Here is an 11,689-nt window from a genome sequence, read left to right as displayed (position 1 = left end):
CATATTAACAAGCTGCTGTTGTTGATTGAAGGTCTAACAGAATAGCCTGGTCTGCAAGGGCTGGCCAGTAATTTGCTTAGGCTGAAAACCTGTTGTCCTGAATTAATGTTTGTGTTCTTGCAGCCACTGGGTTGAGTCAATCTGATCTGAAATTAATCAAGCTTGTTGGAGATGGAAGTTACCAGTTTTATATAGATGGGAAGAAAAATCCTGAGGCTTTATAACCTCAATGAGCATTTCAGACTGTCTTGTCAGCCATAGTCTTGTGCAGAATATACAGATGCTGTGTAAATCATATCTCCTGCTGTTCAGCATAGCTGAGCATGTCTGAAGTTTCAGTGAGTTTCTCATTTGCTTTGGCTTGTGTTTTTATGTTCCAGGGTAGACCTAAGTGTAGAGAATTTCAAGTCCTGTTGACTAACTTATTTTCCTACTTACTGGATGATTAAGCAAATGTGCTAGGCATAACCCAAGAGGCAGTCACATTCATTGCAAGTCAGATGGACTTCATTTCAGTGCATGCATTCAGATTTTTAATGTAGTGGCGGTGCACACAAGAGAAATATGCAAAGGCCTGTTTCATGCCTTGCAGATGTCTAGATCTTCAGTGTGAAATCTTGTACTACCAGCAGATCATGAAGAATGCTGTGTGGCCACAACTGCCAGCACCATAATTTCCTTCAAAAGTTATGTGTATTGGAGGTTGTGTAGTAGTGGATTTCTGAACTGGCCTTCCGTGTGATCTTTTAGCAATGATTTGGCTTGTCTATCTGGGATTCTTCATTTCATTATTGGAGGCTAGTATGCTCTGTTTCCAGCTGATACTGTCTTTTTTGCTGTACATGTGGATTACCCTTATTTAGAACACTGCTGCTTATGTGATGGGAATTGGTTTGCAGTGTGTCAAAATGTTTTATCCAGGCATGTACAATGATGAGTCTGTGCAGGACACAGCACTCTAGCATTCTTGTAAAAGGCTTGTGCATATTGAATGCTGAGCTCTTTGAAAAACCTGGTCTGACTAGGGAATCTCATTCAATGTAGGCATTAGATTTGAGATGCATTATACTTTTAATTTTTAAAAATAATATGTAATGCTGCTTTGAAAAGATGGTAAGCTGAAACATGGCAAGCATCCACTGGTGGAAGGTTTAAGACACTATGTTGCTTGTTAGCCATTGGACTGGTGCTGAAAATACATTATACATTCTCGGCCTACATAGTCAAATTTTCTTTGTTAGTATTAAGAAACACTGTTGCATTAGCTAGTGGGCAGTTAGCTCTCAGTGTAGGCATCTGCATAGTGAGCTACGATAAGATAGTGTTTTTCTCAGATGATGCCATGATAATTATAGCAGGAAAATCCTGCTAAAACTGCTCTTGCTTCAGCTAGTTGCAGAAATCCTTAAACATGTTACAATTACTAGCTGTATGGTTCAGTTAGCAAATAGGTGGCTCATCTGTTTCCTGAAACATAGAGGAGATCCTATACTGAATTAAAATTTGAGTGTAAAAGTGAATACCTGAAACTTGCAGAGTTTAAGATTAGCTGTCACTTAAAATAAAATGCTTTCTTTGCACTCCGAAAACCTTTCTTTAATTCTAAACTTCAAATGCATGTTTTCTTTGGTAAGAAATCCCCATACTTCTGCTTTGAAAAGTCATGTGCCTATTTGCACTGGCAGAAGTGAAGGCATTATCTGGTGGTAACTAAATATATCTTTACCTGTCTGGTGATACAGCTTTCTCCGGTATTGAGATTGGCAATTAATAGCTATCACCTGATACAGAATAACTTCTATGACTCATTAAGTGGAGGAGGAGGAAGTGAGCTGGAGCCCATGGCGGATTGTTGCGAACTTTAAATTGTTGGTCTTATCTGTAAGATCTGTTCTAAGATGGTTCTGGTGCCATTCCAGGGGAATGCAGTGCAGCAGAATCTGATTTCCACCCACTCTGCCTTCTGAATAAGCAATATGAATACCTTTTAATGTGCTAATGTCTATATTATAGATATAATTATGTACATTTCTAACTTCTATAGTAAGCATGCCACAGTGTAATTGTGTGATAAAAATCTATTGTCTATTTTAGCTTTATGGACAGTATAGGTAACATAAGCATACAACTGTGCATGCTGCTACCTTCTTCCTACAGAGCAAATTTTTCTCAAATAAAATTCAGAAAGGGCTTTTATGGCTCAGATACTTTGAACCCTGTGAGATAACATTTACCCTAGCAGCTTGTTGCTGAAAAGCATGAACTTGCTTAGGAGAGCATAGCTCTTTGGAGTTAGAAATGGCAAGTGAGATTTTTAATTGAAAGTGAGTAAGTAAAGAAACAGTAGAGTGACTCCATTATTTAGGTGGAAAAAGTAGAGGTAAGATTGCAAACTCTACTGCTCTTGACCGTTTTAGGAAAATACAAAGCATTATCTGAAAAAATGGATAATATGACTTGTTATTAAATTAAAAAAATTATCTGGCTTTACCCTTCTGCCTTTCTCCACAGTGTAATAGTGAGGAGTCAGAATGATGTCTCATGGGCAGTTTAGAGCAATTTTGTGTGAAAATTTCAAGGCCCTAGTAAAAAAGCTAAGGTAATAGTGTCAGTTCATTACTTTGTCAATATGCTGCTGTAAACATGCATGTAGGATTGCCTGGTCCCAAGCCTTCAGTCTTGTTAGGCCTTCTGTTACCATACTGCTTCCCCTCTGGCAAATTCTCTAAGACAGGAAGATGTCGTTCCATGCCTGACTGTGCTTTTCAGTCAAATCTGCATGAACATTGTAACAGTGGAGATCTTGACATCTGAAATACAATGCTGCTAATGTGCTACCCCATGCCATTCTCTTCTAATGTTTTTAAATGTCTGTATTTCTGCCAAATAAAACTTTGTTTGCCTTTGCTCAAGGTCATGTTTTCCTTTATGTAGGAGATGCTTCACAGAAGCAAAACTGCAGTTGTCACTATTAATAATGCAGAGCTATTTTAGTGCAATGGGATGGCTTTTTCTCTTTCCTTGCTGAAGTATTGTAACAACTTAAGATTCAAATTATTTTGCAGTTTTTTCAGTCAACGCGTTTGTAACTTTGAATTAATTTCATTTACAAACCTTAAAAGTCTGGGAAGAAAAATCAGCTAGGGTACTAAATGTAGAGATACCATATCTTGTGTAGGAACTGCGAATTACCAGAGGCTGGGAAAGTAGAGAGGCAGTGTAATTGAGGCTCCTGTCAGGAATAAGATACTGGATTAGGTGACTCCTGATCTCACCAGTTCTTACATTGTGTTTATAAGGAATTACTTCAAAAGAAAAGGTGTTTTTTATTTGAACTCTGAAAACAGGGACTGGGCTTATAAACAAATTTGGCAGTAAAGAACTGAAGAGCAATTTTCCATCATATTGCAGAACTCCACTAGAAGTGCTGTAGGGATTTCTGTGTGTATTGGCAAGGCGATAATGATTAATCCTGCCCTTCTATCTTGGTCTCAACTAGAGGGAGGACTAGCTATGTAACTTCCAGACTGTGCAAAGACTTTGATCTAGACTTTTCTAAAAGTTGGGCAAGAGGATTAAAGGCTTGTAGTCTCAACTGGCTGTTAATGGAGAGAAGGAATGAGAGCATGATGAAGTGGGAGAAATTAAATTGCTCTCAAGGTATTGTAGGTGCTGGCTGACAAGAGGCTGAGAAATACCAGGAGACTAAATAAAAAACAAAAAAAGGGTAAGAGACACATAAGGAGTGGTGCCTTCTGTGGAGCTTTTCAGTGAATTGAGTCAAGTTAAAACCCTGTCTCTTCCATCTTTCTGATGCCATGTGCCTGTCCATTGGCTTTCTGAAGACCCTACTTTCCATGGCCAGCTTCATGTGACATAAAACATGTTGACTTGTTTAAAGATATTCTTAGTTCTTGTGATGCTGTCCTGTTTCCTTGTTGATTTGTAAAACTTCCAGTCATTTTGCAGGAGCATGTTTCACAGTTTGTCTGCAGCATTGTTTTGGTTTCCCTGGTCTTCAAGAGCTTGGAGTACTTGGGCACAAAAAGTTAAATTCTTCTTTTCAAATGCTTAGTAGAAAACAACAGCTGTAAGTACTGTGAGGGTCTAGAAAACATTCCAGAAACATTTATGAAACACTTCTTCCTAATATTTAACATAGATCATTATCTTAAGTGAATTACTCTTCTGAGAAAGAAAGGAAGTGCATCTTAGTCCCTTTAAAATGAAGTACTCCATCCTGCTAGATGAGCTCAGTTCTGCTTTAAGGTCTACCCCAGGCTTCCTATGTGGCACCAGTAAGTGTTCTTGAGTGGTGTCCCAATTTTGGCCCAATATGTGCAACACTAATTGTGTTACATCAGCTGCATAATTGAGCAGTTTTTGAGGCTGAGGGATGAACAAGGGTTTAAGCCTTTCTTTGTGGGTTTCAAAAAGTGGGAAGGAAATTCTGATCATAGGCAGGAATATTTAAATTCACTTTATAAGACTGGGACTGGAGATCAGATGGTCATGGAGAAGCTGAAAAAATTTTCAAGACAACTTTACAGGCTTGAGTTTCTGTCCATATGGATACAATCAGAGCTCCAGAAATGCTGTCCCAAATGTGTTGCATTAATACTGGTTAGGCTTTTCTCCCACTTCAGCCTCGTTACCTTTTGGGGGTGATGGGTGATGTTTAGCTGCTATTACACTGTGTTGAGGGCCTGTTTACAACTCTTCCTAAAGAGCTGCAGCTCTTTTATCTCTAAATATTTTAGGATTGAAATGGTGAGATGCTACTGCTGGTGTGTCTGCTGTTTGCATACTGCTACTTAAACATCAGTCAGCTTTGCTACTCAGGCAGTTCATTGAACAGAGATCAGTGAAGGAGATACTTAGGCAGTTCATAACTCTCCCAAACTCTGTGCCTTATGTTTGGTGGGTAAGATTCATTGTTCCAAATGTCGTACCTGAAAATGAGTTACCTATGGGCTAAGCTAGGTGCACTAGGATTCTTTTGCAATATCAAGGGGATTAGGGGCAAGAAGATAACAGGAACAGGGGGCTTTTTCTGTCCATTGTAGGTGGCAGAGTTAGACTTAAGTGAATTTCCCAAGTGCCTGTTGAAGGCCTGAAGTGTCAAGTCCAGAACTATGCATTTAACTTCTAGAGACTTGAACAGGGACAAATTCCTCTGTCCAAAATGGCTCAAACTTTCTGAGAATCTGTTCTTGCCGTGCACTTTTAATCTGTCATTTCTGTGAATTTCTCTAAGACAATAACCTCTATGAGGTTACTGGCTGTCAGTGTTCAAGTTCCTTTTTCAGAGACGGCTGCTGTGAGTGGCTTGGTGCAGTGCTTCAAATTAGGGATGAATTCCAAGCAGCCTTCTCCAAGAAGGCTGCCAAAACCTTCAGCATCTTCATGTTACTTTTTCTTTTGTTAGAGCTCTATGGCTACAACTGTCAAATGCATTTCATAGTCTTACATCATTACCACTTGCAAAAGCTACTTTTCAGTTCGTTATACTGAGAGTAGAGATCTCTGTGGCTTTTCAGTTATTTCAAAATCCAGTTTGTAGAACCTGCCTTGGGTGAATGCTGCTGGTATGCATTGTTTCAAAGAGATGCTAATGTACCATTTTGAGCCTGGCATTGTTTTCCAGCAGTTCTGGAGTTGATCTTGTGCAATTCTGCACAAGTTCTCAAAGCTGTCCTGTGCAGAGTTACTTTCAGTTTTATGTCTGTAGCTGCAGTTAAACCAGCTTAACTGCTGGCTATTGCTATCCCAGTCCTCCCTCTTTTCTCACCCATGCAATTATGTTTTCACTCTTGCACTGCCTTTGGCATGCAGTTTTGTGTTAAATAGGCAAACTTATCCCTTTTTGGGGGAAGAAGGGCATAGTTTTCTTTTGCTGTCATGAGCTAAGGTGGCTCAGTGTGGGATCAGCTGGGTGCTGGAGTGGGGATCAGGGATGCGTGGGGTACCATGGGTCAGCTGCAGCTGAACCACATGGTTTCTGCCTTTGTTCTTCACAGCTTATATGGAGTATTTATGTGGAAGGCAAAAACATGTGCATGTATGTATGGAAGTGTCCCAGTCACGTCTCAGAGTACATTATAGAACAGTTTCTGCCATTGTCCACAAATGCTTTTGAAAATGGTGTTAATGTCTTGCAGTAAGCCCATATGGCACCCAGAAATGGAGGGTTTCCTTTTCTCTGACTTCCCTCATAATTCAGGCAATAGTTACTGGCAGTTCTATGCAAAGTACGCTTCTGTTTCTTGTTTTACTTTTTGCTGTGTGTTTAGTGTTTATCTTCCTCTCTCTGTTTTCAAATTCTGTGTGTGTTTCTTTACTTGTTCACTGCTGTTGCAGATATCAACAGTGTGTTTAAGTTCCAGCTTTGTCTATTACAGCATATGTGCACTGGCTTCATTATCTTCACTGCCTACAAGTATTTTAATGTCTAGTAAGTGTCTGCATGTGTTAGATTAGCCTGATGAGGCTGAGTGGGGCAGCTTGACTGCATATTGATTTAGACCTTGTTTACTTTTGATTAGATGTATTAAATACTCATACATGGTTATTGCAGACACTTCTCTAAAGCACCTATGTGCTGATACACCCATTTTCTTGCTAATTATAGGTGCTGGCAGATCAAGAGCAATCCTTACTGTTGTACTTGCCACTAGAAAGCTTTTCTTGTTCAGTCTTGTACTTCCTTGTGAAAGATGCTCTAAATGCTGTTGGGGATTTTGAAATTTTTACATCATCTTCATCAGATGTGTGTGGTTCCAGATATAAACACAATAAGCCAGGCTGCCTTTGCAAAAATCCCTCAGAACTTGGTGTGTTCTGAGGGCCTGATTTCTGTTTATTTGGGGAGTTTATTGACTGTAGAGCTCCTAAGTTCTTTCCATTGCCAGGTTGTTTAATCACAAGGGGAAACCTTTGAATGCCTTCTGGCTCCCCAGCTGGTTTTAAACCTGTGTGCCATCTACCAGATTCTGTATCGGTCTGCCTTGTATGACTCATGCAGTTTCTTACCACTTTTGCTTTGCTAACGCTGTCACCTTTGTCATCAGTATTGTCTGAAATATTTTCTCTGCCTCAATTCATGTAGCTCTTGCACATTCTCCAATGTACCTGAGCAATCTGCAACTATTTCTGCATGTGTAAATCCCTTCAAGAAGCAGTTTTTCCATGGCTCTTCATCAGTGAATGATAGTGGTTTAAAAAACAAACTTTGTGTTCTGACTCCTCGTATGTTCAGTCTTGGACTGTAAATTTCTAGTGTATTTTAAGTGACACAAGGACTTAGATGATTTTGTGCATGCTTGCTGTCTGATACCTGGATAGTAGCCGGAGGGGGGTGGTGGGTGGTTGGGTAGTGTCTGTGTATTTTAACTAGGCATGTAAATCCATTCTGAATGCAGCTGCAGGTTACCCAAGCACAAGGACCCCCCAAATCCTATGCTATTGCACAAGCTAATGAAGTCTCCTTATTGCCTCTTAATGTTACCCTTTATGTGTCTAAAAGCAAGTGAATCTTGCAGCATATGTCTGGGTAATCATGGGGGATTTCAGCTGTAGCAGAGGCAGGAAGCTTGACTAGGAATGAGATTTGTTAATTAAACACTTTCTGCCAAACCAGCTTCCCTGCTTGCCTGAGCCTGTGTAGTGTCACTGGGTTGTGGAGAGGAGGGCAGTGGGTTTATCTGTGGCAGTGCAGTGCGTCACCACTTAGTGATAGTGGGCTTTGCAAGGCTGGCAGAAAGTACAGTCTTCTCTGAGTGTTTTTTTTTTCAGTGCTGCTTCTACTTGCCCTGTACAGAAGCACTGAGTTCAGATACTTTTGGGGGAGCAGTTGTGATGGTAGTTTCTGTTTCCCTGCAGGCAAGGGGCTAGGGGTGGAGAAGCTGCATCTTCATTTCTGAAATAGTTTTTTTTTCCTAAGAAAAAAGATATGAGATATGCTTTGTGGTTTTATGCATCATGGCAAGTTGTATTTCCCAAGTTGCTCTGTTGTGCTGCCAGAGCTTTGTAGTGGGGTTCACCTTCCCAAGCATCGAGGTCTGGAGCTGAACTAGTCACCCAAGGCTCCCTATACAGTCAATGCAGAGAAGTAAGGGGATTTTACAGTGAGGTTACTCTGACCTATTTTAGACACCTGCCTTAAGATAATGAACCTTAAAGCCTCACCCTCAGTGACTGTCTGAGTACTCCATTGGTGACTGGTCCCTTGTCAGCCTCCACACTTTACCGGAAGAATCCTCCCACTCTCTGCACATCCTGCCTGGAAGCAGATTGTGTCCCACGCTGCTGCCATTTGCTATTAGCATGCTGAAGAGCAAGAAGGTACAACCCTAATTTGTTGAGCATGAGTCAGCAGCTGCCTGAGAGCAAAGTGAGGCGTGTGAAGCAGCACCTTAGCTCTGCCTTTCCAGCACTTCCTGCGGTTGTGGTTTTCTTATCCTTGTTCTTATGGCAGTCTGGCCAAGGATTTGGAGTAAGACTTTATTCAGCCTTTAATAGAAGCTAATGATAGGGTATAGGACTTAAAGAATTTTGTTAATAAGTAATGCTGAAGGCAGTTGCAGAACTGCAGAGGACTTTCCATATTTGAGCAGAGGTATTTTAGTCCTCCACATGCTTACCAGCTGTTTTTACCTGTCTATTGACATAGTCCCTGCTAGGAGCTGTGTGCAGCTGTGGGACTTCCGTCCTTGGCCAGCTCAGTTCTAGCCCACAAACAAGGCTCAGATTTCCTGCCTACCCCTTCAGCGTGGCCCCTCTGCATGGTTTCCTGTAGCTGACATCTTCAGCCTGCAGTCTGAAGAGTTAGGAGCTGGTGGTGCTTGTTAGGCTTCCCCAGAGCGTAGAAGGCATCACAGAGACCCGGAGCAGGCGTGTCAGCCAGCACCGAGCAGGGCAGTGGCACGGAGTGCAGCTTTGGAAGAAAGGTGAAAAAGTACTGGGGCATCTACATATTGAAACCAATGTTTCTTTTGTAGCAAAAGTTGCCAGCAAAGTACCTGATTCTCCCTCTAAGAATGCTTCTGCTGAGACTCAGTCAGACAGAACACAATGTGAGACCAACAGTCTGGGCACCTAGCATGAAAGCAAGAGTCGGTACGATGTCTATGAGCTGGAAAGCTATGCTTATAAAAATGTCTGTAGCCTGTTATATCCAGAATGCTCCATGTTTCTAACAGGGATCCTGAGATTGCAGCAGCTCTACACTAATAGTCCTTTTTCTCAAGGACTGATGTGCATCAGCATCTCTGGGAGCAGATGGTTTTCTGCAAAATGTAAAACTCTTTTCTAGCCTTGATGATGAAGCGTGGACTGCTTTGCAGGTTTGTACAGGCTTCTGGTTTGCCCAGGAAAACTGGTTTGGTTTGATCTGTCATAGATTCTGCTTACTAAATCTGTTTGTTCCCAGGAACCTATTTCCTTAAAGAGCTGAGAGGCTCAGCGTATTTCCTTCACTGCCCTGTATTGTGATCATCTAAACACATAGTATTTTAATTAGGCCAAACTCTCTGCTGATGAAATGAGTGCTTTGACTTCAATGGAGTTTCACTTATCTATGACTTATAAAAAACCTGGCTGTAAACTCCATATGTGGTGCTGATTGTCTCTGGACATGGTAGTCTAAAACTTGGACTCTCATGGGCAGGATCTCCTCCAGCTTGCTTCTAGGTAATTCTGGAGTGAAGGTTGTGTAATGTTAGCATCTTTTCTTAAGTTATAGCTAACTGCAGAGCCTCTGGGAGCAGTTTGGTTAGCTTTTTCAGTGTCCAAAGTGCAGATATCTTCTGCCTGCTTGGAGGCCAAAGGTATGATCTTTCCTAAAGCTCATCTCAGTGTTCCTGTTGTCCCAGGCCAATGCAACCAGCACTTGGTAGGTGCCAGAGGAGCTGGCTGTAGTTAGAGCTCTTGCTGTGTTACCAGATTAAACCAAACAGACTCCAGGCTGCTGGGATGAAAGGTGCCCTCTCCTGACTGAGGCCCGGCTTCTGGCTAGCAGCTCCCCTTCGCGACTGCCCGTTCTTAGCACTGGAACCAACAGCTCTGTAGCCTGTGCCTGGAAACAGATGGGATGTGATTCAAAGTTACCAAGTATCAATCTGAATCAGTGCTGACTTAACTGGAATTACTCTGTTTGAACTGGTACCCAGCCTTTGTCTGAAAAGGAAAGGTGGTCTAGGATAGCATGGGCATGTACATAAAAGGGGGGGAAGATTAACCTTTTTTTTTTTTTAGTGTCTGAGTCAGATATATCTGAACCCAAGCAAGTCAGTATAGGCTTTATGAACAAGGTGCTCAAGACAGATGATGACTAGTGCAGAAGAGTGAGGAGGAGGCTTGAGCTAGTGGGAAAGTTCACAGTATGGTTCCCAGCCAAGCAAACACAAAATAGGATTAGCTAAATATCTTTACAGGTTGATGGGACTTTGTGCAAACAAATGGTGTGTGAAGAAAGCTGTGCTGAAGCAGTATGTAAAGGGATACTGGGATGTGAAGGATTCTGTGTGGATCCTCTATACAGAGCTCACAACTAGGCACAACTGAGTGGGGATGGAGGAATTGCCAAGGAAAAATCCCTGACCCAGTGAAGAGTACTCAGCTTCCCTCAGTCAGAAGCCTTGACAGGCCTCACCTGGGCCAACCTGATCCCTCATTTCTTGATGTCTCTGCTAGGTCACTGCCAGGACAGCAGCTGCTGTGTCTCTTGTGTATAATGCTGAACTGCAGCAAATGGAGAAATTCTGCTCACTGGGAACAAATATAACAGGCTTGAAGAAAGCCTATCTAATAAAAGGTTTTAATTAATGACAGTCAACTGAACCATGAAGAAGGAATGTCTGCATTCTCATTCCAACTAAGTGAAATCTGCTTTCCTTTCTGCAGTTTGTGCTTCTGTAATACTTGGGGAATTCATCACAGAATCCAGAGCCATTGATTTCTAATCCAGACAGTACTGTGCCATGTTAATCCCCTGAATACAACAAACACTCTGCAGATGTCACAGCAGAAGGAGGATACAAGAGAAGGCAGTGTGCAAAAGTACACGTTTGTGTTGATGATGTGTTTACATTAGCAGGTAGCAAGGTGGAAGGACAAGTAGGATGCCCGATGGGGTATACAGACCCTCCAGGGCTTACTACTTACCTTAAATCTCCATCTTATCCAGACCTGAGCCACCTCACCCTCCCTTCAAGGCTCACCTCCCTGGTCTGCTCACCTTTAGGTCTTTGTAGCACGTGCTTTTCTCCTCTCTTATAACTTCCAAGGTAAAGCACCTGTGTCTCTAGTGTTTTTCCATCAGAGCCCCATAGGAGGCCTTTGTTATGTGATAGTATCAGCAGAAATGGTCCTGCTAAACATGATCCTTCCAGCTCTGATGGAACAAGTCCTCAGGGAGTCATTACCAAAAAGGCTTTATTGTACACCAGAAACCACTGCTGTTTATGCATCCTTGAAACTCTTGGGGAAACTCTCAGACCCAAAGTCACAAAAGTAGTGTGGCTTGAAGTCTTCTCTGCTGTGCCGGAGGCCCTTGAGTTTTGCATGTGATGCAGAGCATCAGGTGATTAGGCAGCTTAGTTTTCTCTCCAGAGTCTGGTATTAGATAGGTGATTTGTACTGGAGGTTCCCTTGGTGTAAAATGAAAGTATAAAACAAGTATGGTGTATTT

This window comes from Pelecanus crispus, chromosome 17, assembly GCF_030463565.1.
Source record: "Pelecanus crispus isolate bPelCri1 chromosome 17, bPelCri1.pri, whole genome shotgun sequence".
NCBI classification, from domain to species: Eukaryota; Metazoa; Chordata; class Aves; order Pelecaniformes; family Pelecanidae; genus Pelecanus; species Pelecanus crispus.
Note: the sequence above shows the minus strand (reverse complement) of the source record.